Consider the following 26,714-nt stretch of genomic DNA (forward strand, 5'->3'; position numbering starts at 1 on the left):
GTCTCACAGGGAATGCTCAAAGCACCGATTGTAAGAAGAGTCTCTATTCTTGTACTTAAGGCGGCATTGTGCCTTTTTTTTTTAATTCCGATGCGATCTCTGTGTTTCATCGTCAATGTGAAGGTCCAAGGAATACATTGACCTGCAGTGGAGTATCGGAAACTAATACTGGTCTCAGAGGAAATGATCAATGCACAGACTCTAAGAAGTCTCACTCTTCTTGCACTTAAGCGGCATTGTGCCGTTTGTATTTAATTCCTATGCGATTTCTGTGTTTCATCGTCAATGTGAAGGTAAAAGGAATAGATTGAACCAGCAGTGGTGTATCGTAAACTAATACTGGTGTCACAGGAAAGGATCAAAGCACAGACTCTAAGAAGTCTCACTCTTCTTGCACTTAAGGCGGCATTGTGCCTTTGGATTTATCTCCGATATGATTTCTGTGTTTCATCGTCAATGCGAAGGTCCAAGGAATACATTGAACCTGCAGTGGTTTATCGGAAACTAATACTGGTCTCACAGGAATGGATCAAAGCACAGACTCTATGAAGCGTCACTCTTCTTGCACTTAATGAGGTATTGTGCCTTTTGTATTTAATTCCGAAGCGATTTCTGTGTTTCATCGTCAATGTGAAGGTCCAAGGAATACATTGACCCTGCAGTGAGAATCGGAAACTAATACTGGTCTCACAGGAAAGGATCAAAGCACAGATTCTAAGAAGTCTCACTCTTCTTGCACTTAAGGTAGCACTGCGCCTTTTGTATTTAATTCCGAGGTAATTTCAGTGGTTTATCGTCAATGTGTATGTCCTAGGAATACATTGACCCTGCAGTGGTGTATCGGAAACTAATAGTGGTCTCACAGGAAAGGATAAAAGCACAGACTCTAAGAAGTCTCACTCTTCTTGCACTTAAGGCGGCATTGTGAGTTTTGTATTCGATTCCGATTTAATTTCAGTGTTTCATCGTCAATGTGTATGTCCAAGGAATACATTGAAACTGCAGTGGGGTGTCAGAAACTAATACTGGTCTCACAGGGAGTGCTCAAAACAGCGACTGTAAGAGGAGTCTCTATTCTTATATTTAAGGCGGCATTGTGCCTTTTGTATTTAATTCCGATGCGATTTCTGTGTTTCATCGTCAATGGGAAGGTCCAAGGAATTCATTAAACCTGCAGTGGTGTATCCGAAACTAATACTGGTCCCACAGGAAAGGATCAAAACACAGACTCTAAGAAGTCACACTCTTCTTGCACTTAAGGCGGCATTGTGCCTTTTGTATTTAATTCCGTTGCGATAACTGTGTTTCATCGTCAATGTGAATGTCCATGGAATACATTGAATTTGCAGTGGTGTATCGGAAACTAATACTGGTCTCACAGGAAAGGATCAAAGCACAGACTCTAAGAAGTCTCACTCTTCTTGCACTTAAGGGGCCATTGTGCCTTTTGTATTTAATTCCGATGCGATTTCTGTGTTTAATCGTCAAAGTGAATGTCCATGGAGCACATTGAATTTGCAGTGGTGTATCGGAAACTAATACTGGTCTCACAGGATAGGTCCAAAACATAGACTCTAAGGAGTCTCACTCTTCTTGCACTTAATCCGGCATTGTGCCTTTTGTATTTAAGTCCGATCTACTTACAGTAGTTCATCGTCAGTGTGTTTGTCCAAGGAATACATTGAACCTGCAGTGGTATAACGGAAACTAATACTGGTCTGACAGGGAATGCTCAAAACACCGACTGTAAGAAGAGTCTCTATTTTTGTACTGAAGGCTGCATTGTGCCATTTGTATTTATTTCCGACGCGATTACTGTTTTTCATCGTCAATGTGAAGGTCCAAGGAATACATTGAACCTGCAGTGGTGTATCGGAAACTAATACTGGTCTCACAGGGAATGCTCAAAGCACCGACTGTAAGAAGAGTCTCTATTCTTGTACTTAAGGCGGCATTGTGCCTTTTGTATTTAATTGCGATGCGATTTCTGTGTTTCATCTTCAATGTCAGTATCCAATGTATACATTGAACCTGCAGTGGTGTATCCGAATCTAATACTGGTTCACAGGAAAGGAACTAAGCACAGACCCTAAGAAGTCTCACTCTTCTTGCACTTAAGTTGCATTGTGACTTTTGTATTTAATTCTGATCTAATTTCAGTGTTTCATAGTCAACGTTTCTGTCCAAGGAATACATTGAACCTGCAGTGGTGTATCGGAAACTAATACTGGTCTCACAGGGAATGCTCAAAACATCGACTGTAAGAAGAGTCTCTATTTTAGTACTTAAGGCTGCATTGTGCCTTTTGTATTTTATTCCGACGCGATTACTGTGTTTCATCGTCAATGTGAAGGTCCAAGGAATACATTGAACCTGCAGTGGTGTATCGGAAACTAATACTGGTCTCACAGGGAATGCTCAAAGCACCGACTGTAAGAAGAGTCTCTATTCTTGTACTTAAGGCGGCATTGTGCCTTTTGTATTTAACTGCGATGCGATTTCTGTGTTTCATCATCAATGTTAATATCCAATGAATACATTGAACCTGCAGTGGTGTATCCGAAACTAATACTGGTTCACAGGAAAGGATCAAAGCACAGACCCTAAGAAGTCTCACTCTTCTTGCACTTAAGTTGCATTGTGCCTTTTGTATTTAATTCTGATCTAATTTCAGTGTTTCATCGTCGACGTGTGTGTCCAAGGAATACATTGAACCTGCAGTGGTGTATCGGAAACTAATACTGGTCTCACAGGGAATGCTCAAGCCACCGACTGTAAGAAGAGTCTCTATTCTTGACCTTAAGGTGGCATTGTGACTTTTGTATTTAATTGCGATGCGATTTCTGTGTTTCATCATCAATGTGAAGGTCCAAGGAATACATTGAACCTGCAGTGGTGTATCGGAAACTAATACTGGTCTCACAGAAAAGGATCAAAGCACAGGCTCTAAGAAGTCTCACTCTTCTTGCACTTAAGGCGGCATTGCGCCTTTTGTATTTAATTCCGATGTAATTTCAGTGGTTCATCGGCAACGTGTATGTCCTATGAATAGATTGAACCTGCAGTGGTGTATCGGAAACTAATACTGGTCTCACAGGGAATGTTCAAAGCACCGACTTTAAGAAGAGTCTCAATTCTTGTACTTAGTGCGGCATTTTTTCTTTTGTATTTAATTCCGATGCGATTTCTGTGTTTCATCGTCAATGTGTATGTCCAAGGAATACATTGAACCTGCAGTGGTGTATCGGAAACTAATACTGGTCTCACATGAAAGGATCAAAGCACAGACTCTAAGAAGTCTCACTCTTCTTGCACTTGAGGCGGCATTGTGCCTTTGGATTTACCTCCGATGTGATTTCTGTGTTTCATCGTCAATGTGAAGTTCCAAGGAATACATTGAACCTGCAGTGGTTTATCGGAAACTAATACTGGTCTCACAGGAAAGGATCAAATCACAGACTCTAAGAAGTGTCACTCTTCTTGCACTTAATGCGGCATTGAGCCTTTTGTATTTAATTCCGATGCGATTTCTGTGTTTCATCGTCAATGTGAAGGTCCAAGGAATACATTGAACCTGCAGTGGTTTATCGGAAACTAATTCTGGTCTCACAGGAAAGGATCAAAGCACAGACTCTAAGAAGTGTCACTCTTCTTGCACTTAATGCGGCATTGCGCCTTTTGTATTTAATTCCGATGCGATTTCTGTGTTTCATCGTCAATGTGAAGGTCCAAGGAACACATTGAAACTGCAGTGGTGTATCTCAAATTAATACTGGTCTCACAGGAAAGGATCAAAGCACAGATTTAAAGAAGTTTCACTCTTCTTGCACTTAAGGCGGAACTGTTCCATTTGTATTTAATTCTGATGTAATTTCAGTGTTTCATTGTCATTGTGTATGTCCAAGGAATACATTGAACCTGCAGTGGTGTATCGGAAACTAATACTGGTCTCACACGGAATGCTCAAAGCACCGACCTTATGCGATTTCTGTGTTTCATCGTCAATGTGAAGGTCGAAGGAATACAATGAGCCTGCAGTGATGTATCGGAAACTAATACTGGACTAATAGGAAAGGATCAAAGCACCGACTGCAAGAAGAGTCTCTATTCTAGTACTTAAGGCGGCATTGTGCCTTTTGTATATAATTGCGATGCGATTTCTGTGTTTCATCATCAATGTGAAGGTCCAATGAATACATTGAACCTGCATTGGTGTATCGGAAACTAATACTGGTTCACAGGAAAGGATCAAAGCACAGACTCCAAAAAGTCTCACTCTTCTTGCACTTAAGTTGCATTGTGCCGTTTGTATTTAATTCCGATCCAATTTCAGTGTTTCATCGTCAACGTGTATGTCCAAGGAATACATTGAACCTGCAGTGTTGTATAGGAAACTAATACTGGTCTCACAGGGAATGCTCAAAGCACCGATTGTAAGAAGAGTCTCTATTCTTGTACTTAAGGCGGCATTGTGCCTTTTGTATTTAATTCCGATGCGATCTCTGTGTTTCATCGTCAATGTGAAGGTCCAAGGAATACATTGACCTGCAGTGGAGTATCGGAAACTAATACTGGTCTCAGAGGAAATGATCAATGCACAGACTCTAAGAAGTCTCACTCTTCTTGCACTTAAGGCGGCATTGTGCCGTTTGTATTTAATTCCTATGCGATTTCTGTGTTTCATCGTCAATGTGAAGGTAAAAGGAATAGATTGAACCAGCAGTGGTGTATCGTAAACTAATACTGGTGTCACAGGAAAGGATCAAAGCACAGACTCTAAGAAGTCTCACTCTTCTTGCACTTAAGGCGGCATTGTGCCTTTGGATTTATCTCCGATGTGATTTCTGTGTTTCATCGTCAATGCGAAGGTCCAAGGAATACATTGAACCTGCAGTGGTTTATCGGAAACTAATACTGGTCTCACAGGAAAGGATCAAAGCACAGACTCTATGATGTGTCACCCTTCTTGCACTTAATGAGGCATTGTGCCTTTTGTATTTAATTCCGAAGCGATTTCTGTGTTTCATCGTCAATGTGAAGGTCCAAGGAATACATTGAACCTGCAGTGAGAATCGGAAACTAATACTGGTCTCACAGGAAAGGATCAAAGCACAGATTCTAAGAAGTCTCACTCTTCTTGCACTTAAGGTAGCACTGCGCCCTTTGTATTTAATTCCGAGGTAATTTCAGTGGTTTATCGTCAATGTGTATGTCCTAGGAATACATTGACCCTGCAGTGGTGTATCGGAAACTAATACTGGTCTCACAGGAAAGGATAAAAGCACAGACTCTAAGAAGTCTCACTCTTCTTGCACTTAAGGCGGCATTGTGAGTTTTGTATTCGATTCCGATTTAATTTCAGTGTTTCATCGTCAATGTGTATGTCCAAGGAATACATTGAACCTGCAGTGGGGTGTCAGAAACTAATACTGGTCTCACAGGGAGTGCTCAAAACAGCGACTGTAAGAGGAGTCTCTATTCTTGTAATTAGGGCGGCATTGTGCCTTTGTATTTAATTCCGATGCGATTTCTGTGTTTCATCGTCATTGTGAAGGTCCAAGGAATACATTGAACCAGCAGTGGTGTATCGGAAACTGATACCGGTCTCACAGGAAAGGATCAAAGCACAGACTCTAAGAAGTCTCACTTTTCTTGCACTTAAGGCGGCATTGTGCCTTTTGTATTTAATTCCGATACGATTTCTGTGTTTTATCGTCAATGTGAATGTCCATGGATTACATTGAATTTGCAGTGGTGTATCGGAAACTAATACTGGTGTCACAGGATAGGTCCAAAACACAGACTCTAAGGAGTCTCACTCTTCTTGCACTTAAGGCGGCATTGTGCCTTTGGATTTACCTCCGATGTGATTTCTGTGTTTCATCGTCAGTGTGAAGGTCCAAGGAATACATTGAACCTGGACTGGTGTATCGGAAACTAATTCTGGTCACACAGGAAAGGATCAACGCACAGACTCTAAGAAGTGTCACTCTTCTTGCACTTACGTTGCATTGTGCCTTTTGTATTTAATTCTGATCTAATTTCAGTGTTTCATCGTCAACGTTTGTGTCCAAGGAATACATTGAACCGGCAGTGGTGTATCGGAAACTAATACTGGTCTCACAGGGAATACTCAAAACACCGACTGTAAGAAGAGTCTCTATTTTTGTACTTAAGGCTGCATTGTGCCTTTTGTATTTAATTGCGATGCGATGTCTGTGTTTCATCATCAATGTGAAGGTCCAAGGAATACATTGAACCTGCAGTGGTGTATCGGAAACTAATACTGGTCTCACAGGAAAGGATCAAAGCACAACTTTCAGAAGTCTCACTCTTCTTGCACTTAAGGCGGCATTGTGCCTTTGTATTTAATTCCGATGCGATTTCTGTGCTTCATCGTCAATGTGAAGGTCCAAGGAATACATTGAAATTGCAAATGAGTATCGGAAACTAATACTGGTCTCACAGGAAAGGATCAATGCACAGACTCTAAGAAGTCTCACACTTCTAGCACTTAAGGCGGCATTGTGCCTTTTGTATTTAATTCCGATGCGATTTCTGTGTTTCATCGTCAATGTGAAGGTCCAAGGAATACATTGACCCTGCAGAGGAGTATCGGAAACTAATACTGGTCTCACAGGAAAGGATCAAAGCACAAACTCTAAGAAGTCTCACTCTTCTTGCACTTAAGGTGGCACTGCGCATTTTGTATTTAATTCCGATGTAATTTCAGGTGTTTATCGTCAATGTGTATGTCCAGGGAATACATTGAATCTGCAGAGGTGTGTCAGAAACTAATACTGGTCTCACAGGGAATGCTCAAAACACCGACTGTAAGACGAGTCTCTATTCTTATATTTAAGGCGGCATTGTGCCTTATGTATTTAATTCCAACGCGATTTCTGTGTTTCATCGTCAATGTGAAGGTCCAACGAGTACAATGAACCTTCAGTGGTGTGTCGGAAACTAATACTGGTCTTACAGAAAAGGACCAAAGCACAGACTCTAAGAAGTCACACTCTTCTTGCACTTAAAGCGGCACTGTGCCTTTTGAATTTAATACCGATGAGATATCTGTCTTTCATCGTCAATGTTAATGTCCAAGAAATACATTAAACGTGGAGTGGAGTATCGGAAACTAATACTGGTCTCACAGGAAAGGATCAAAGCACAGACTCTAAGAAGTCTCACTCTTCTTGCATTTAAGTCGCATTGTGCCTTTTGTATTTAATTCCGATGCGATTTCTATGTTTCTTCGTCAATTTGAAGGTCCAAGGAATACATTGAACCGGCAGTAATGAATCGGAAACTAATACTGGTCTCACAGGAAAGGATCAAAGCACAGACTCTAAGAAGTCTCTTTCACCTTGCACTTAAGGCGGCATTGTGCCTTTTGTATTTATTTCCGATCTAATTTAAGTGTTTCATCATCAACGTGTACGTCCAGAGAGTACATTGAACCTGCAGTGGTGTATCGGAAACTATTACTGGTCTCACAGAGAATGCAAAAAACACCGTCTGAAAGTAGAGTCTCTATTCCTGCACTTAAGGCGGCATTTTGCCTTTTGTATTTAATTCCGATGCGATATCTGTGTTTCATCATCAATGTTAATATCCAATGAATACATTGAACCTGCAGTGGTGTATCCGAAACTAATACTGGTTCACAGGAAAGGATCAAAGCACAGACCCTAAGAAGTCTCACTCTTCTTGCACTTAAGTTGCATTGTGCCTTTTGTATTTAATTCTGATCTAATTTCAGTGCTTCATCGTCAACGTGTGTGTCCAAGGAATACATTGAACCTGCAGTGGTGTATCGGAAACTAATACTGGTCTCACAGGGAATGCTCAAGCCACCGACTGTAAGAAGAGTCTCTATTCTTGACCTTAAGGTGGCATTGTGACTTTTGTATTTAATTGCGATGCGATTTCTGTGTTTCATCATCAATGTGAAGGTCCAAGGAATACATTGAACCTGCAGTGGTGTATCGGAAACTAATACTGGTCTCACAGAAAAGGATCAAAGCACAGACTCTAAGAAGTCTCACTCTTCTTGCACTTAAGGCGGCATTGCGCCTTTTGTATTTAATTCCGATGTAATTTCAGTGGTTCATCGGCAACGTGTATGTCCTAGGAATAGATTGAACCTGCAGTGGTGTATCGGAAACTAATACTGGTCTCACAGGGAATGTTCAAAGCACCGACTTTAAGAAGAGTCTCAATTCTTGTACTTAGTGCGGCATTTTTTCTTTTGTATTTAATTCCGATGCGATTTCTGTGTTTCATCGTCAATGTGTATGTCCAAGGAATACATTGAACCTGCAGTGGTGTATCGGAAACTAATACTGGTCTCACATGAAAGGATCAAAGCACAGACTCTAAGAAGTCTCACTCTTCTTGCACTTGAGGCGGCATTGTGCCTTTGGATTTACCTCCGATGTGATTTCTGTGTTTCATCGTCAATGTGAAGGTCCAAGGAATACATTGAACCTGCAGTGGTTTATCGGAAACTAATACTGGTCTCACAGGAAAGGATCAAATCACAGACTCTAAGAAGTGTCACTCTTCTTGCACTTAATGCGGCATTGAGCCTTTTGTATTTAATTCCGATGCGATTTCTGTGTTTCATCGTCAATGTGAAGGTCCAAGGAATACATTGAACCTGCAGTGGTTTATCGGAAACTAATTCTGGTCTCACAGGAAAGGATCAAAGCACAGACTCTAAGAAGTGTCACTCTTCTTGCACTTAATGCGGCATTGCGCCTTTTGTATTTAATTCCGATGCGATTTCTGTGTTTCATCGTCAATGTGAAGGTCCAAGGAACACATTGAAACTGCAGTGGTGTATCTCAAATTAATACTGGTCTCACAGGAAAGGATCAAAGCACAGATTTAAAGAAGTTTCACTCTTCTTGCACTTAAGGCGGAACTGTTCCATTTGTATTTAATTCTGATGTAATTTCAGTGTTTCATTGTCATTGTGTATGTCCAAGGAATACATTGAACCTGCAGTGGTGTATCGGAAACTAATACTGGTCTCACACGGAATGCTCAAAGCACCGACCTTATGCGATTTCTGTGTTTCATCGTCAATGTGAAGGTCGAAGGAATACAATGAGCCTGCAGTGATGTATCGGAAACTAATACTGGACTAATAGGAAAGGATCAAAGCACCGACTGCAAGAAGAGTCTCTATTCTAGTACTTAAGGCGGCATTGTGCCTTTTGTATATAATTGCGATGCGATTTCTGTGTTTCATCATCAATGTGAAGGTCCAATGAAAACATTGAACCTGCATTGGTGTATCGGAAACTAATACTGGTTCACAGGAAAGGATCAAAGCACAGACTCTAAAAAGTCTCACTCTTCTTGCACTTAAGTTGCATTGTGCCGTTTGTATTTAATTCCGATCCAATTTCAGTGTTTCATCGTCAACGTGTATGTCCAAGGAATACATTGAACCTGCAGTGTTGTATAGGAAACTAATACTGGTCTCACAGGGAATGCTCAAAGCACCGATTGTAAGAAGAGTCTCTATTCTTGTACTTAAGGCGGCATTGTGCCTTTTGTATTTAATTCCGATGCGATCTCTGTGTTTCATCGTCAATGTGAAGGTCCAAGGAATACATTGACCTGCAGTGGAGTATCGGAAACTAATACTGGTCTCAGAGGAAATGATCAATGCACAGACTCTAAGAAGTCTCACTCTTCTTGCACTTAAGGCGGCATTGTGCCGTTTGTATTTAATTCCTATGCGATTTCTGTGTTTCATCGTCAATGTGAAGGTAAAAGGAATAGATTGAACCAGCAGTGGTGTATCGTAAACTAATACTGGTGTCACAGGAAAGGATCAAAGCACAGACTCTAAGAAGTCTCACTCTTCTTGCACTTAAGGCGGCATTGTGCCTTTGGATTTAACTCCGATGTGATTTCTGTGTTTCATCGTCAATGCGAAGGTCCAAGGAATACATTGAACCTGCAGTGGTTTATCGGAAACTAATACTGGTCTCACAGGAAAGGATCAAAGCACAGACTCTATGATGTGTCACCCTTCTTGCACTTAATGAGGCATTGTGCCTTTTGTATTTGATTCCGAAGCGATTTCTGTGTTTCATCGTCAATGTGAAGGTCCAAGGAATACATTGAACCTGCAGTGAGAATCGGAAACTAATACTGGTCTCACAGGAAAGGATCAAAGCACAGATTCTAAGAAGTCTCACTCTTCTTGCACTTAAGGTAGCACTGCGCCTTTTGTATTTAATTCCGAGGTTATTTCAGTGGTTTATCGTCAATGTGTATGTCCTAGGAATACATTGACCCTGCAGTGGTGTATCGGAAACTAATACTGGTCTCACAGGAAAGGATAAAAGCACAGACTCTAAGAAGTCTCACTCTTCTTGCACTTAAGGCGGCATTGTGAGTTTTGTATTCGATTCCGATTTAATTTCAGTGTTTCATCGTCAATGTGTATGACCAAGGAATACATTGAACCAGCAGTGGGGTGTCAGAAACTAATACTGGTGTCACAGGGAGTGCTCAAAACAGCGACTGTAAGAGGAGTCTCTATTCTTATATTTAAGGCGGCATTGTGCCTTTTGTATTTAATTCCGATGCGATTTCTGTGTTTCATCGTCAATGGGAAGGTCCAAGGAATACATTAAACCTGCAGTGGTGTATCCGAAACTAATACTGGTCCCACAGGAAAGGATAAAAACACAGACTCTAAGAAGTCACACTCTTCTTGCACTTATGGCGGCATTGTGCCTTTTGTATATAATTCCGTTGCGACAACTGTGTTTCATCGTGAATGTGAATGTCCAAGGAATACATTGAACCTGCAGTGGTGTATCGGAAACTAATACTGGTCTCACAGGGAAAGCTCAAATCACCGACTGTAAGAAGAGTCTCTATTCTTGTAATTAGGGCGGCATTGTGCCTTTTTTATTTAATTCCGATGCGATTTCTGTGTTTCATCGTCATTGTGAAGGTCCAAGGAATACATTGAACCAGCAGTGGTGTATCGGAAACTGATACCGGTCTCACAGGAAAGGATCAAAGCACAGACTCTAAGAAGTCTCACTTTTCTTGCACTTAAGGCGGCATTGTGCCTTTTGTATTTAATTCCGATACGATTTCTGTGTTTTATCGTCAATGTGAATGTCCATGGATTACATTGAATTTGCAGTGGTGTATCGGAAACTAATACTGGTGTCACAGGATAGGTCCAAAACACAGACTCTAAGGAGTCTCACTCTTCTTGCACTTAAGGCGGCATTGTGCCTTTGGATTTACCTCCGATGTGATTTCTGTGTTTCATCGTCAGTGTGAAGGTCCAAGGAATACATTGAACCTGCACTGGTTTATCGGAAACTAATTCTGGTCACACAGGAAAGGATCAACGCACAGACTCTAAGAAGTGTCACTCTTCTTGCACTTAAGTTGCATTGTGCCTTTTGTATTTAATTCTGATCTAATTTCAGTGTTTCATCGTCAACGTTTGTGTCCAAGGAATACATTGAACCGGCAGTGGTGTATCGGAAACTAATACTGGTCTCACAGGGAATACTCAAAACACCGACTGTAAGAAGAGTCTCTATTTTTGTACTTAAGGCTGCATTGTGCCTTTTGTATTTAATTGCGATGCGATTTCTGTGTTTCATCATCAATGTGAAGGTCCAAGGAATACATTGAACCTGCAGTGGTGTATCGGAAACTAATACTGGTCTCACAGGAAAGGATCAAAGCACAACTTTCAGAAGTCTCACTCTTCTTGAACTTAAGGCGGCATTGTGCCTTTGTATTTAATTCCGATGCGATTTCTGTGCTTCATCGTCAATGTGAAGGTCCAAGGAATACATTGAAATTGCAAATGAGTATCGGAAACTAATACTGGTCTCACAGGAAAGGATCAATGCACAGACTCTAAGAAGTCTCACACTTCTAGCACTTAAGGCGGCATTGTGCCTTTTGTATTTAATTCCGATGCGATTTCTGTGTTTCATCGTCAATGTGAAGGTCCAAGGAATACATTGACCCTGCAGAGGAGTATCGGAAACTAATACTGGTCTCACAGGAAAGGATCAAAGCACAAACTCTAAGAAGTCTCACTCTTCTTGCACTTAAGGTGGCACTGCGCATTTTGTATTTAATTCCGATGTAATTTCAGGTGTTTATCGTCAATGTGTATGTCCAGGGAATACATTGAATCTGCAGAGGTGTGTCAGAAACTAATACTGGTCTCACAGGGAATGCTCAAAACACCGACTGTAAGACGAGTCTCTATTCTTATATTTAAGGCGGCATTGTGCCTTATGTATTTAATTCCAACGCGATTTCTGTGTTTCATCGTCAATGTGAAGGTCCAACGAGTACAATGAACCTGCAGTGGTGTGTCGGAAACTAATACTGGTCTTACAGGAAAGGACCAAAGCACAGACTCTAAGAAGTCACACTCTTCTTGCACTTAAAGCGGCACTGTGCCTTTTGAATTTAATACCGATGAGATATCTGTCTTTCATCGTCAATGTTAATGTCCAAGGAATACATTAAACGTGGAGTGGAGTATCGGAAACTAATACTGGTCTCACAGGAAAGGATCAAAGCACAGACTCTAAGAAGTCTCACTCTTCTTGCATTTAAGTCGCATTGTGCCTTTTGTATTTAATTCCGATGCGATTTCTATGTTTCTTCGTCAATTTGAAGGTCCAAGGAATACATTGAACCGGCAGTAATGAATCGGAAACTAATACTGGTCTCACAGGAAAGGATCAAAGCACAGACTCTAAGAAGGCTCTTTCATCTTGCACTTAAGGCGGCATTGTGCCTTTTGTATTTAATTCCGATCTAATTTAAGTGTTTCATCATCAACGTGTACGTCCAGAGAATACATTGAACCTGCAGTGGTGTATCGGAAACTATTACTGGTCTCACAGAGAATGCAAAAAACACCGTCTGAAAGAAGAGTCTCTATTCCTGCACTTAAGGCGGCATTTTGCCTTTTGTATTTAATTCCGATGCGATATCTGTGTTTCATCATCAATGCGAAGGTCCAAGGAACACATTGAAACTGCAGTGGTGTATCTCAAACTAATACTGGTCTCACAGGAAAGGATCAAAGCACAGATTTTAAGACGTTTCACTCTTCTTGCACTTAAGGCGGAATTGTTCCATTTGTATTTAATTCTGATGTAATTTCAGTGTTTCATTGTCATTGTGTATGTCCAAGGAATACATTGAACCTGCAGTGGTGTATCGGAAACTAATACTGGCCTCATAGGAAAGGATCAAAGCACCGACTGTATGAAGAGTCTCTATTCTTGTACTTAAGGCGGCATTGTGCCTTTTGTATATAATTGCGATGCGATTTCTGTGTTTCATCATCAATGTGAAGGTCCAATGAATACACTGAACCTGCAGTGGTGTATCGGAAACTAATACTGGTTCACAGGGAAGGATCAAAGAACAGACTCTAAAAAGCCTCACTCTTCTTGCACTTAAGTTGCATTGTGCCTTCTGTTTTTAATTCGGATCCAATTTCAGTGTTTCATCGTCAACGTGTGTGTCCAAGGAATACATTGAACCTGCAGTGGTGTATAGGAAAGTAATACTGGTCTCACAGGGAATGCTTAAAGCACCGACTGTAAGAAGAGTCTCTATTCTTGTACTTAGGGCGGAATTCTGCCTTTTGAATTTAAGTCCGATGCGATTTCTGTGTTTCATCGTCAATGTGAAGGTCCAAGGAATACATTGACCTGCAGTGGAGTATCGGAAACTAATACTGGTCTCAGAGGAAATGATCAATGCACAGACTCTAAGAAGTCTCACTCTTCTTGCACTTAAGGCGGCATTGTGCCTTTTGTATTTAATTGCTATGCGATTTCAGTGTTTCATCGTCAATGTGAAGGTAAAAGGAATAGATTGAACCAGCAGTGGTGTATCGGAAACTAATACTGGTGTCACAGAAAAGGATCAAAGCACAGACTCTAAGAAGTCTCACTCTTTTTGCACTTAAGGCGGCATTGTGCCTTTGGGTTTATCTCCGATGTGATTTCTGTGTTTCATCGTCAATGTGTATGTCCAAGGAAAACATTGAACCTGCAGTGGTTTATCGGAAACTAATACTGGTCTCACGGGAAAGGATCAAAGCACAGACTCTATGAAGTGTCACACTTCTTGCACTTAATGATGAAATGTGCCTTTTGTATTTAATTCCGAAGCGATTTCTGTGTTTCATCGTCAATGTGAAGGTCCAAGGAATACATTGACCCTGCAGTGGAGTATCGGAGATTGATACTGGTCTCACAGGAAAGGATCAAAGCACAGATTCTAAGAAGTCTCACTCTTCTTGCACTTAAGGTGGCACTGCGCCTTTTGTATTTAATTCCAATGTAGTTTCAGTGGTTTATCGTCAATGTGTATGTCCTAGAAATACATTGACTTTGCAGTGGTGTATCGGAAACTAATACTGGTCTCACAGGAAAGGATAAAAGCACAGACTCTAAGAAGTCTCACTCTTCTTGCACTTAAGGCGGCATTGTGAGTTTTGTATTCGATTCCGATTTAATTTCAGTGTTTCATCGTCAATGTGTATGTTCAAGGAATACATTGAACCTGCAGTGGGGTGTCAGAAACTAATACTGGTCTCACAGCGAATGCTCAAAACAGCGACAGTAAGAGGAGTCTCTATTCTTATATTTAAGGCGGCATTGTGCCTTTTGTATTTAATTCCGACGCGATTTCTGTGTTTCATCATCAATGTGAGGGTCCAAGGAGTACTTTGAACCTGCAGTGGTGTGTCGGAGACTAATACTGGTCTCACAGGAAAGGACCAAACCACAGACTCTAAGAAGTCACACTCTTCTTGCACTTAAAGCGGCATTGTGCCTTTTGTATTTACTACCGATGAGATATCTGTGTTTCATCGTCAATGTTAATGTCCAAGGAATACATTGAACCTGCAGTGGTGTATCGGAAACTAATCCTGGTCTCACAGGAAAGGATCAAAGCACAGACTCTAAGAAGTCTCACTCTTCTTGCACTTAAGTCGCATTGTGCCATTTGTATTTAATTCCGAAGCGATTTCTATGTTTCATCGTCAATGCGAAGGTACAAGGAATACATTGAACCTGCAGTGGTGTATCGGAAACTAATACTGGTCTCACAGGAAAGGATCAAAGCACAGACTCTAAGAAGTCTCATTCTTCTTGCACTTAAGGCGGAATTGTGCCTTTTGTACTTAATTCCGATCTAATTTCAGTGTTTCATCATCAACGTGTACGTCCAAGGAATACATGGAACCTGCAGTGGTGTATCGGAAACTAATACTGGTCTCACAGATAATGCTCAGAACACCGTCTGTAAGAAGAGTCTCTATTCTTGTACTTAAGGGGCATTGTGCCTTTTGTATTTAATTGCGATGCGATATCTGTGTTTCATCGTCAATGTGAAGGTCCAAGACACACATTGACCCTGCAGTGGTGTATCGGAAACTAATACTGGTCTCACAGGAAAGGATCAAAGCACCGACTGTAAGAAGAGTCTCTATTCTTGTACTTAAGGCGGCATTGTGCCTTTTGTATTTAATTGCGATGCGATTTCTGTGTTTCATCATCAATGTGAAGGTCAATGAATACATTGAACCTGCAGTGGTGTATCGGAAACTAATACTGGTTCACAGGAAAGGATCAAAGCACAGACTCTAAGTAGTCTCACTCTTCTTGCACTTAAGTTGCATTGTTCCTTTTGTATTAAATTCCGATCTAATTTCAGTGTTTCATCGTCACGTGTGTGTCCAAGGAATACATTGAACCTGCAGTGGTGTATCGGAAACTAATACTGGTCTCACTGGGAATGCTCAAAGCACCGACTGTAAGAAGATTCTCTATTCTTGTACTTAAGGCGGCATTGTGCCTTTTGTATTTAATTCCGATGCGATTTCTGTGTTTCAACGTCAATGTGAAGGTCCAAGGAATACATTGAACCTGCAGTGGAGTATCGGCAACTAATACAGGTCTCATAGGAATGGATCAATGCACAGCCTCTAAGAAGTCTCACTCATCTGGCACTTAAGGCGGCATTGCGCCTTTTGTATTTAATTCCGATGCGATTTCTGTGTTTCATCGTCAATGTGAAGATATAAAGAATACATTGGACCTGCAGTGGTGTATCGGAAACTAATACTGGTCTCACAGGAAAGGATCAAAGCACCGACGGTAAGAAGAGTCTCTATTCTTGTACTTAAGGCGGCATTGTGCCTTTTGTATTTAATTCCCATGCGAGTTCTGTGTCTCATCGTCAATGTGTATGTCCAAGGAATACATTGAACCTGCAATGGGCTATCGGAAACTAATACTGGTCTCACAGGGAATGCTCAAAGCACCGACTGTAAGAGGAGTCTCTATTCTTGTACTTAAGGCGGCATTGTGTCTTTTGTATTTAATTCCGATGCGATTTCTGTGTTTCATCGTCAATGTGAAGGAATAAGGAGTACATTGGACCTGCAGTGGTGTATCGGAAACTAATACTGGTCTCACAGGAAAGGATCAAAGCACCGACTGTAGAAGAGTCTCTATTCTTGTACTTAAGGCGGCATTGTGCCTTTTGTATTTAATTCCGATGCGATTTCTGTGTTTCATCGTCAATGTGTATGTCCGCGGAATTCATTGAACCTGCAGTGGTGCATCGGAACCTAATACTGGTCTCACAGGGAATGCTCAAAACACCTACTGTAAGAAGTGTCTCTATTCTTGTACTTAAGGCGGCATTGTGACTTTTGTATTTAATGCCGATGCGATTTCTATGTATCATCGTCAATGTGAAGGTCCAAGGAATACATTGAACCTGCTGTGGTGTATCGGAAACTAACACAGGTCTCACAGGAAATGCTCAAAACACCGACTGTAAGAAGAGACTTTATTCTTGTACTTAAGGCGGCATTGTGCCTTTTTGTATTTAATTCCGATGCGATTTCAGTGTTTCATCGTCAATGTGAAGGTCCAAGGCATTCATTGAACCTGCAGTGGTGTATCGGAAACTAATACTGGTCTCACAGGAAAGGATCAAAGCACCGACTGTAAGAAGAGTTTCTATTCTTGTACTTAGGGCGGCATTGTGCCTTTTGGATTTAAATGAGATGCGATATCTGTGTTTCATCATCAATGTGACGGTCCAATGAATACATTGAACCTGCAGTGGTGTATCGGAAACTAATACTGGCCTCACAGGAAAGGATCAAAGCCCAGACTCTAAGACGTCTCACTCTTCTTGCACTTCAGGTTGCATTGAGCCTTTTGTATTTAATTCCGATGCGATTTCTGTGTTTCATCGTCAATGTGAAGGTCCAAGGAATACATTGAACCTGCAGTGGTGTATCGGAAACTAATACTGGTCTCACAGGGAATGCTCAAAACACCGACTGTTAGAAGAGTCTCTATTCTTGTACTTAAGGCGGCATTGTGCCTTTTGTATTTAATTCCGATGCGATTTCGTTGTTTCATCGTCAATGTGTATGGCCAAGGAATACATTGAACCTGCAGTGGTTTATCGGAAACTAATACTGGTCTCACAGGGAATGCTCAAAGCACCGACTGTAAGAAGAGTCTCTATTCTTGTACTTAGGGCGGCATTGTGCCTTTTGTATTTAATTGCGATGCGATTTCTGTGTTTCATCGTCAATGTGTATGTCCAATTAATACATTGAACCTGCAGTGGTGCATCGGAACCTAATACTGGTCTTACAGGGAATGCTCAAAGCACCGACTGTAAGAAGAGTCTCTATTTTTGTACTTAAGGCGGTATTGTGCCCTCTGTATTTAATTCCGATGCGATTTCAGTGTCTCATCGTCAATGTGTATGTCTAAGGAATACATTGTACCTGCAGAGCTGTATCGGAAACTAATACTGGCCTCACAGGGAATGCTCAAAGCACCGAATGGAAGAAGACTCTCTATTCTTGAACTTAGGGCGGCATTGTGCCTCTTGTAAATAATTCCGATGCGATTTCTGTGTTTCATCGTCAATTTGTATGTCCAAGGAATTCATTGAACATGCAGTGGTGCATCGGAACCTAATACTGGTCTCACAGGGAATGCTCAGAACACCGACTCTAAGAAGAGTCTCTATTCTTGTACTTAAGGCGGCATTGTGCCTTTTGTATTTAATTCCGATTGATTCCTATGTATCTTCGTCAATGTGAATGTCCAAGGAATACATTGAACCGGCAGTGGTGTATCGGAAACTAATACAGTTCTCACAGGGAATGCTCAAAGCACCGACTGCTAGAAGAGTCTCTATTCTTGTACTTAAGGCGGCATTGTGCTTTTGGTATTTAATTCCGATGCGATTTCTGTGTTTTATCGTCAATGTGAAGGTCCAAGGAATAACTTGAACCTGCAGTGCTGTATCGGAAACTAATACTGGTCTCACAGGAAAGTATCAAAGCACAGACTCTAACAAGTTTCACTCTTCTTGCACTTAAGGCGGCATTGTGCCTTTTGTATTTAATTACGATGCGATTTCTATGTTTCAGCGTCAATGTGAAGGTCCAAGGAATACATTGAACCTACAGTGGTGTATCGGAAACTAATACTTGTCTCACAGGAAAGGATCAAAGCACAGACACTCAGAAGTCTCACTCTTCTTGCACTTAAGGCGATATTGTGCCTTTTGTATTTAATTCCCATCTAATTTCAGTTTTTCATCACCAACTTGACGTCCAAGGAATACATTGAACCTGCAGTGGTGTATCGGAAACTAATACTGCTCTCACAGAGAATGCTCAAAACACCGACTGTAAGAAGAGTCTCTATTGCTGTACTTAAGGCGGCATTGTGAATTTTGTATTTAATTCCGATGCTATTTCTGTGTTTCATCGTCAATGTGTATGTCCAAGGAATACATTGAACATGCAGTGATGCATCGGAAACTAATACTGGTCTCACAGGAAAGGATCAAAGCACAGACTCTAAGACGTCCCACTCTTCTTGCACTTAGGGTTTCAGTGAGCCCTTTGCATTTAATTCCAATGCGATTTATGTGTTTCATCGTCAATGTGAAGGTCCAAGGAATACATTGAACCTGCAGTGGTGTATCGGAAACTAATACTGGTCTCACAGGAAGGGATCAAAGCACAGACTCTAAGAAGTCTCACTCTACTTGCACTTAAGGCGGCATTTAGCCTCTTTTATTTGATTCCCATGCGATTTCTGTGTTTCATCGTTAATGTGTGTGTCCAAGGAAAACATTGAACCTGCAGTGGTGTATCGGAAGCTAATACTGGTCTCACAGGGAATGCTCTAAGCACCGACTGTAGGAAGAGTCTCTATTCTAGTACTTAAGGCGGCATTGTGCCTTTTGTATTTAATTCCGTTCCGATTTCTGTGTTTCATCGTCAATGTGTGTGTCCAAGGAATACATCGAACCTGCAGTGGTGTATCGGAAAATAGTACTGGTCTCACAGGAAAGGATCAAACCCCAGACTCTAAGACGTCTCACTCTTCTTGCACTTCAGGTTGCATTGAGCCTTTTGTATTTTATTCCGATGCGATTTCTGTGTTTCATCGTCAATGGGATGGTCCACGGAATACATTGAACCTGCAATGGTTTATCGGAAACTAATACTGGTCTCACAGGGAATGCTCAAAGCACCGACTGTAAGAAGAGTCTCTATTCTTGTACTTAAGGCGGCATTGTGCCTTTTGTATTTAATTCCGATGCGATTTCTGTGTGTCATCGTCAATGTGTATGTCCAAGGAATACATTGAACCTGCCATGGGCTATCGGAAACTAATACTGGTCTCACAGGGAATGCTCAAAGCACCGACTGTAAGAAGAGTCTCTATTCTTGTACTTAAGACGGCATTGTGTCATTTGTATTTAATTCCGATGCGATTTCTGTGTTTCATCGTCAATGTGTATGTCCAAGGAATACATTGAACCTGCAATGGCTATCGGAAACTAATACTGGTCTCACAGGGAACGGTCAAAGCACCGACTATAAGGAGAGTCTCTATTCTTGTACTTAAAGCGGCATTGTGCCTTTTTGTATTTAATTCCGATGTGATATCTGTGTTTCATCGACAATGTGACGGTCCATGGTATACATTAAACCTGCAGTGGTGTATCGGAAACTAATAGTGGTCTCACAGGAAAGGATCAAAGCACAGACTCTAAGAAGTCACACTCTTCTTGCACTTAAGTCGGCATTGTGCCTTTAGTATTTAATTCCGTTGCGATATCTGTGTTTCATCGTCAATGTGAATGTCCAAGGAATACATTGAACCTGCAGAGGTGTATCGGAAACTAATACTGGTCTCACGGGGAAAGTTCAAATCACCGACTGTAAGAAGAGTCTCTATTCTTGTACTTAGGGCGGCATTGTGCCTTTTGTATTGAATTCCGAAGGGATATCTGTGTTTCATCGTCATTGTGAAGGTCCAAGGAATACATTGAACCTCCAGTGGTGTATCGGAAACTAAAATCGGTCTCACAGGAAAGGATCAAAGCACAGACTCTACGAAGTCTCACTTTTCTAGCACTAAAGGCGGCATTGTGCCTTTTGCATTTAATTCCGATGCGATTTCTGTGTTTCATCGTCAATGTGAAGGTCCAAGGGATACATTAACCCTGCAGTGGTGTATCCGAAACTAATACTGGTCCCACAGGAATGGATCAAAGCACAGACTCTAAGTAGTCACACTCTTCTTGCACTTAAGGCGGCATTGTGCCTTTTGTATTTAATTCCGTTGCGATATCTGTGTTTCATCGTCAATGTGAATGTCCATGGAATACAATGAATTTGTAGTTTTGTATCGGAAACTAATACTGGTCTCACAGGAAAGGATCGAAACACAGACTCTAAGGAGTCTCACTCTCCTTGCACTTAAGGCGGCATTGTGCCTTTTGTATTTAATTACGATGCGGTTTCTGTGTTTCATCGTCAATGTGAAGGTCCAAGGAATACATTGAACCTGCATTGGACTATCGGAAACTAATACTGGTTAACAGAAATGGATCAATGCACAGCCTCTAAGAAGTCTTACTCTTCTTGCACTTAAGTTGCATTGTGGCTTTTGTATTAAATTCCGATGTAATTTCAGTGTTTCATCGTCAATGTGTATGTCCGAGGAATACATTGAACCAGCAGTGGTGTATCGGAAACTAATACTGGTCTCACAGGAAACGGTCAAAGCACCGACTGTAAGAATAGTTCCTATTCTTGTACTTAAAGCGGCATTGTGCCTTTTTGTATTTAATTCCGACGTGATATCTGTGTTTCATCGTCATTGTGATGGTCCAAGGAATACATTAAACCTGCAGTGGTGTATCGGAAACTGATACCGGTCTCACAGAAAAAGGATCAAAGCACAGACTCTAAGAAGTCTCACTTTTCTTGCACTTAAGGCGGCATTGTGCCTTTTGTATTTGATTCCCATGCGATTTCTGTGTTTCATCGACAATGTGAAGGTCCAAGGAATACATTGAAACTGCTGAGGTGTATCGGAAACTAATACTGGTCTCACAGGGAATGCTCAAAGCACCGACTGTAAGAAGGGTCTCTATTCTTGTACTTAAGTCGGCATTGTGCCTTTTGTATTTGATTCCCATGCGATTTCTGTGTTTCATCGACAATGTGAAGGTCCAAGTAATACATTGAACCTGCAGTGGTGTACCGGAAACTAGTACTGGTCTCACAGGGAATGGTCAAACCACCGACTGTAACAAGAGTCTCTATTCTTGTACGTAAGGCGGCATTGTGCCTTTTGTATTTAATTGCGATGCGATTTCTGTGTTCCATCATCAATGTAAATTTCCAATGAATACATTGAACCTGCAGTGGTGTATCCGAAACTAATACTGGTTCACAGGAAAGGATCAAAGCACAGACCCTAAGAAGTCTCACTCTTCTTGCACTTAAGTTGCATTGTGCCTTTGGTATTTAATTCTGATCTAATTTCAGTGTTTCATCGTCAACGTGTGTGTCCAAGGAATACATTGAACCTGCAGTGGTGTATCGGAAACTAATACTGGTCTCACAGGGAATGCTCAAAGCACCGACTGTAAGAAGAGTCTCTATTCTTGTTCTTAAGGTGGCATTGTGCCTTTTCTATTTAATTGCGATGCGATTTCTGTGTTTCATCATCAATGTGAAGGTCCAAGGAATAAATTGAACCTGCAGTGGTGTATCGGAAACTAATACTGGTCTCACAGGAAAGGATCAAAGCACAACATTAAGAAGTCTCACTCTTCTTGCACTTAAGGCGGCATTGTGCCTTTTGTATTTAATTCCGATGCGATTTCTGTGTTTCATCGTCAATGTGAAGGTCCAAGGAATACATTGAAATTGCAAATGAGTATCGGAAACTAATACTGGTCTCACAGGAAAGGATCAATGCACAGACTCTAAGAAGTCTCACTCTTCTTGCACTTAAGGTGGCACTGCGCATTTTGTATTTAATTCCGATGTAATTTCAGGTGTTTATCGTCAATGTGTATGTCCAGGGAATACATTGAATCTGCAGAGGTGTGTCAGAAACTAATACTGGTCTCACAGGGAATGCTCAAAGCACCGACTGTAAGACGAGTCTCTATTCTTATATTTAAGGCGGCATTGTGCCTTTTGTATTTAATTCCGACGCGATTTCTGTGTTTCATCGTCAATGTGAAGGTCCAAGGAGTACATTGAACCTGCAGTGGTGTGTCGGAAACTAATACTGGTCTTACAGGAATGGACCAAAGCACAGACTCTAAGAAGTCACACTCTTCTTGCACTTAAAGCGGCATTGTGCCTTTTGAATTTAATACCGATGAGATATCTGTGTTTCATCGTCAATGTTAATGTCCAAGTCATACATTAAACCTGGAGTGGTGTATCGGAAACTAATACTGATCTCACAGGAAAGGATCAAAGCATAGACTCTAAGAAGTCTCACTCTTCTTGCACTTAAGTCGCATTGTGCATTTTGTATTTAATTCCGATGCGATTGCTATGTTTCTTCGTCAATGTGAAGGTCCAAAGAATACATTGAACCTGCAGTGGTGTATCGGAAACTAATACTGGTCTCACAGGAAAGGATCAAAGCACAGACTCTAAGAAGTCTCACTCTTCTTGCACTTAAGGCGGCATTGTGCCCTTTGTATTTAATTCCGATCTAATTTCAGTGTTTCATCATCATCGTGTACGTCCAAGGAATACATTGAACCTGCAGTGGTGTATCGGAAACTAATACTGGTCTCACAGAGAATGCTCAAAACACCGTCTGAAAGAAGAGTCTCTATTCTTGTCTTTAAGGCGGCATTGTGCCTTTTGTATTTAATTCCGATGCGATATCTGTGTTTCATCGTCAATGCGAAGGTTCAAGGAACACATTGAAACTGCAGTGGTGTATCTCAAACTAATACTGGTCTCACAGGAAAGGATCAAAGCACAGATTTTAAGAAGTTTCACTCTTCTTGCACTTAAGGCGGAATTATTCCATTTGTATTTAATTCTGATGTAATTTCAGTGTTTCATTGTCATTGTGTATGTCCAAGGAATACATTGAACCTGCAGTGGTGTATCGGAAACTAATACTGGTCTCACACGGAATGCTCAAAGCACCGACCTTAAGAAGAGTCTCTATTTTTGTACTTAAGGCGGCATTTTGCCTTTTGTATTTAATTCCGATGCGATTTCTGTGTTTCATCGTCAATGTGAAGGTCGAAGGAATATATTGAACCTGCAGTGATGTATCGGAAACTAATACTGGTCTCATGGGAAAGGATCAAAGCACCGACTGTAAGAAGAGTCCCTATTCTTGTACTTAAGGCGGCATTGTGCCTTTTGTATATAATTGCGATGCGATTTCTGTGTTTCATCATCAATGTGAAGGTCCAATAAATACATTGAACCTGCAGTGGTGTATCGGAAACTAATACTGGTTCACAGGAAAGGATCAAACCACAGACTCTAAAAAGTCTCACTCTTCTTGCGCTTAAGTTGCATTGTGCCTTTTGTATTTCATTCCGATCCAATTTCAGTGTTTCATCGTCAACGTGTGAGTCCAAGGAATACATTGAACCTGCAGTGGTGTATAGGAAACTAATACTGGTCTTACAGGGAATGTTCAAAGCACCGACTGTAAGAAGAGTCTCTATTCTTGTACTTAAGGCGGCATTGTGCCTTTTGTATTTACTTCCGATGAGATTTCTGTGTTTCATCGTCAATATGAAGGTCCAAGGAATACATTGACCTGCAGTGGAGTATCGGAAACTAATACTGGTCTCAGAGGAAATGATCAATGCACAGACTCTAGGAAGTCTCACTCTTCTTGCACTTAAGGCGGCATTGTGCCTTTTGTATTTAATTCCTATGCGATTTCTGTGTTTCATCGTCAATGTGAAGGTAAAAGGAATAGATTGAACCAGCAGTGGTGTATCGGAAACTAATACTGGTGTCACAGGAAAGGATCAAACCACAGACTCTAAAAAGTCTCACTCCTCTTGCACTTAAGGCGGCATTGTGAGTTTTGTATTCGATTCCGATTTAATTTCAGTGTTTCATCGTCAATGTGTATGTCCAAGGAATACATTGAACCTGTAGTGGTGTGTCAGAAACTAATACTGGTCTCACAGGGAATGCTCAAAACAGCGACTGTAAGAGGAGTCTCAATTCTTATATTTAAGGCGGCGTTGTGAATTTTGGATTTAATTGCGATGCGATATCTATGTTTCATCGTCAATGTGAAGGTCCAAGACACGCATTGACCCTGCAGTGGTGTATCGGAAACTGATACTGGTCTCACAGGAAAGGATCATAGCACAGACTCTAAGAAGCCTCACTCTTCTTGCATTTAAGGCGGCATTGCGCCTTTTGTATTTAATTCCGATGTAATTTCAGTGGTTCATCGACAACGTGTATGTCCTAGGAATACATTGAACCTGCAGTGGTGTATCGGAAACTAAGACTTGTCTCACAGGGAATGCTCAAAGCACCAACTTTAAGAAGAGGCTATATTCTTGTACTTAAGGCGGCATTTTGCTTTTGTATTTAATTCCAATGCAATTTCTGTGTTTCATCGCTAATGTGAAGGTCGAAGGAATACATTGAGCCTGCAGTTATGTATCGGAAACTAATACTGGTCTCATAGGAAAGGATCAAAGCACCGGCTGTAAGAAGAGTCTCTATTCTTGTAATTAAGGCGGCATTGTGCCTTTTGTATTTAATTGCGATGCGATTTCTGTGCTTCATCATCAATGTGAAGGTCAATGAATACATTGAACCTGCAGTGGTGTATCGGAAAATAATACTGTTTCACAGGAAAGGATCAAAGCACAGACTCTAAGAAGTCTCACTCTTCTTTCACGTAAGTTGCATTGTTCCTTTTGTATTAATATCCGATCTAATTTCAGTGTTTCATCGTCAATGTGAAGGTCCAAGGAATACATTGAACCTGCAGGGGAGTATCGGCAACTAATACAGGTCTCGTAGGAAAGGATCAATGCACAGCCTCTAAGAAGTCTCTCTCTTCTGGCACTTAAGGCGGCATTGCACCTTTTGTATTTAATTCCGATGCGATTTCTGTGTTTCATCGTCAATGTGAAGGTATAAGGAATACATTGGACCTGCAGTGGTGTATCGGAAACTAATACTGGTCTCACAGGAAAGGATCAAAGCACCGACTGTAAGAAGAGTCTCTATTCTTGTACTTAAAGCGGCATTGTGCTTTTTGTATTTAATTCCGATGCGAGTTCTGTGTTTCATCGTCAATGTGTATGTCCAAGGAATACATTGAACCTGCAATGGGCTATCGGAAACTAATACTAGTCTCACAGGGAATGATCAAAGCACCGACTGTAAGATGAGTCTCTATTCTTGTACTTAGGGCGGCATTGTGTCTTTTGTATTTACTTCCGATGCGATTTCTGTGTTTCATCGTCAATGTGTATGTCCAAGTAATACATTGAACCAGCAATGGGTTATCGGAAACTAATACTGGTCTCACAGGGAATGCTCAAAGCACCGACTGCAAGAAGAGTCTCTATTCTTGTACTTAAGGCGGCATTGTGTCTTTTATATTTAATTCCGATGCGATTTCTGTGCTTCATCGTCAATGTGTATGTCCAAGGAATACATTGACCCTGCAGTGGAGTATCGGAAACTAATACTGGTCTCACAGGAAAGGATCAAAGCACAGATTCTAAGAAGTCTCACTCTTCTTGCACTTAAGGTGGCACTGCGCCTTTTGTATTTAATTCCGATGTAATTTCAGTGGTTTATCGTCAATGTGTATGTCCTAGGAATACATTGACCCTGCAGTGGTGTATCGGAAACTAATACTGCTCTCACAGGAAAGGATCAAAGCACAGACTCTAAGAAGTCTCACTCCTCTTGCACTTAAGGCGGCATTGCGCGTTTTGTATTCGATTCCGATATAATTTCAGTGTTTCATCGTCAATGAGTATGTCCAAGGAATACATTGAACCTGCAGTGGTGTGTCAGAAACTAATACTGGTCTCACAGGGAATGCTCAAATAAGCGACTGTAAGAGGGGTCTCTATTCTTATATTTAAGGCGGCATTGTGCCTTTTGTATTTAATTCCGTTGCGATATCTGTGTTTCATCGTCAATGTGAATGTCCATGGAATACATTGAATTTGCAGTGGTGTATCGGAAACTAATACTGATCTCACAGGAAAGGATCAAAACACAGACTCTAAGGAGTCTTACTCTTCTCGCA

The sequence above is a fragment of the Schistocerca serialis genome, chromosome 6 (genome assembly GCF_023864345.2).
Source record: "Schistocerca serialis cubense isolate TAMUIC-IGC-003099 chromosome 6, iqSchSeri2.2, whole genome shotgun sequence".
In the NCBI taxonomy this organism is placed as follows: Eukaryota; Metazoa; Arthropoda; class Insecta; order Orthoptera; family Acrididae; genus Schistocerca; species Schistocerca serialis.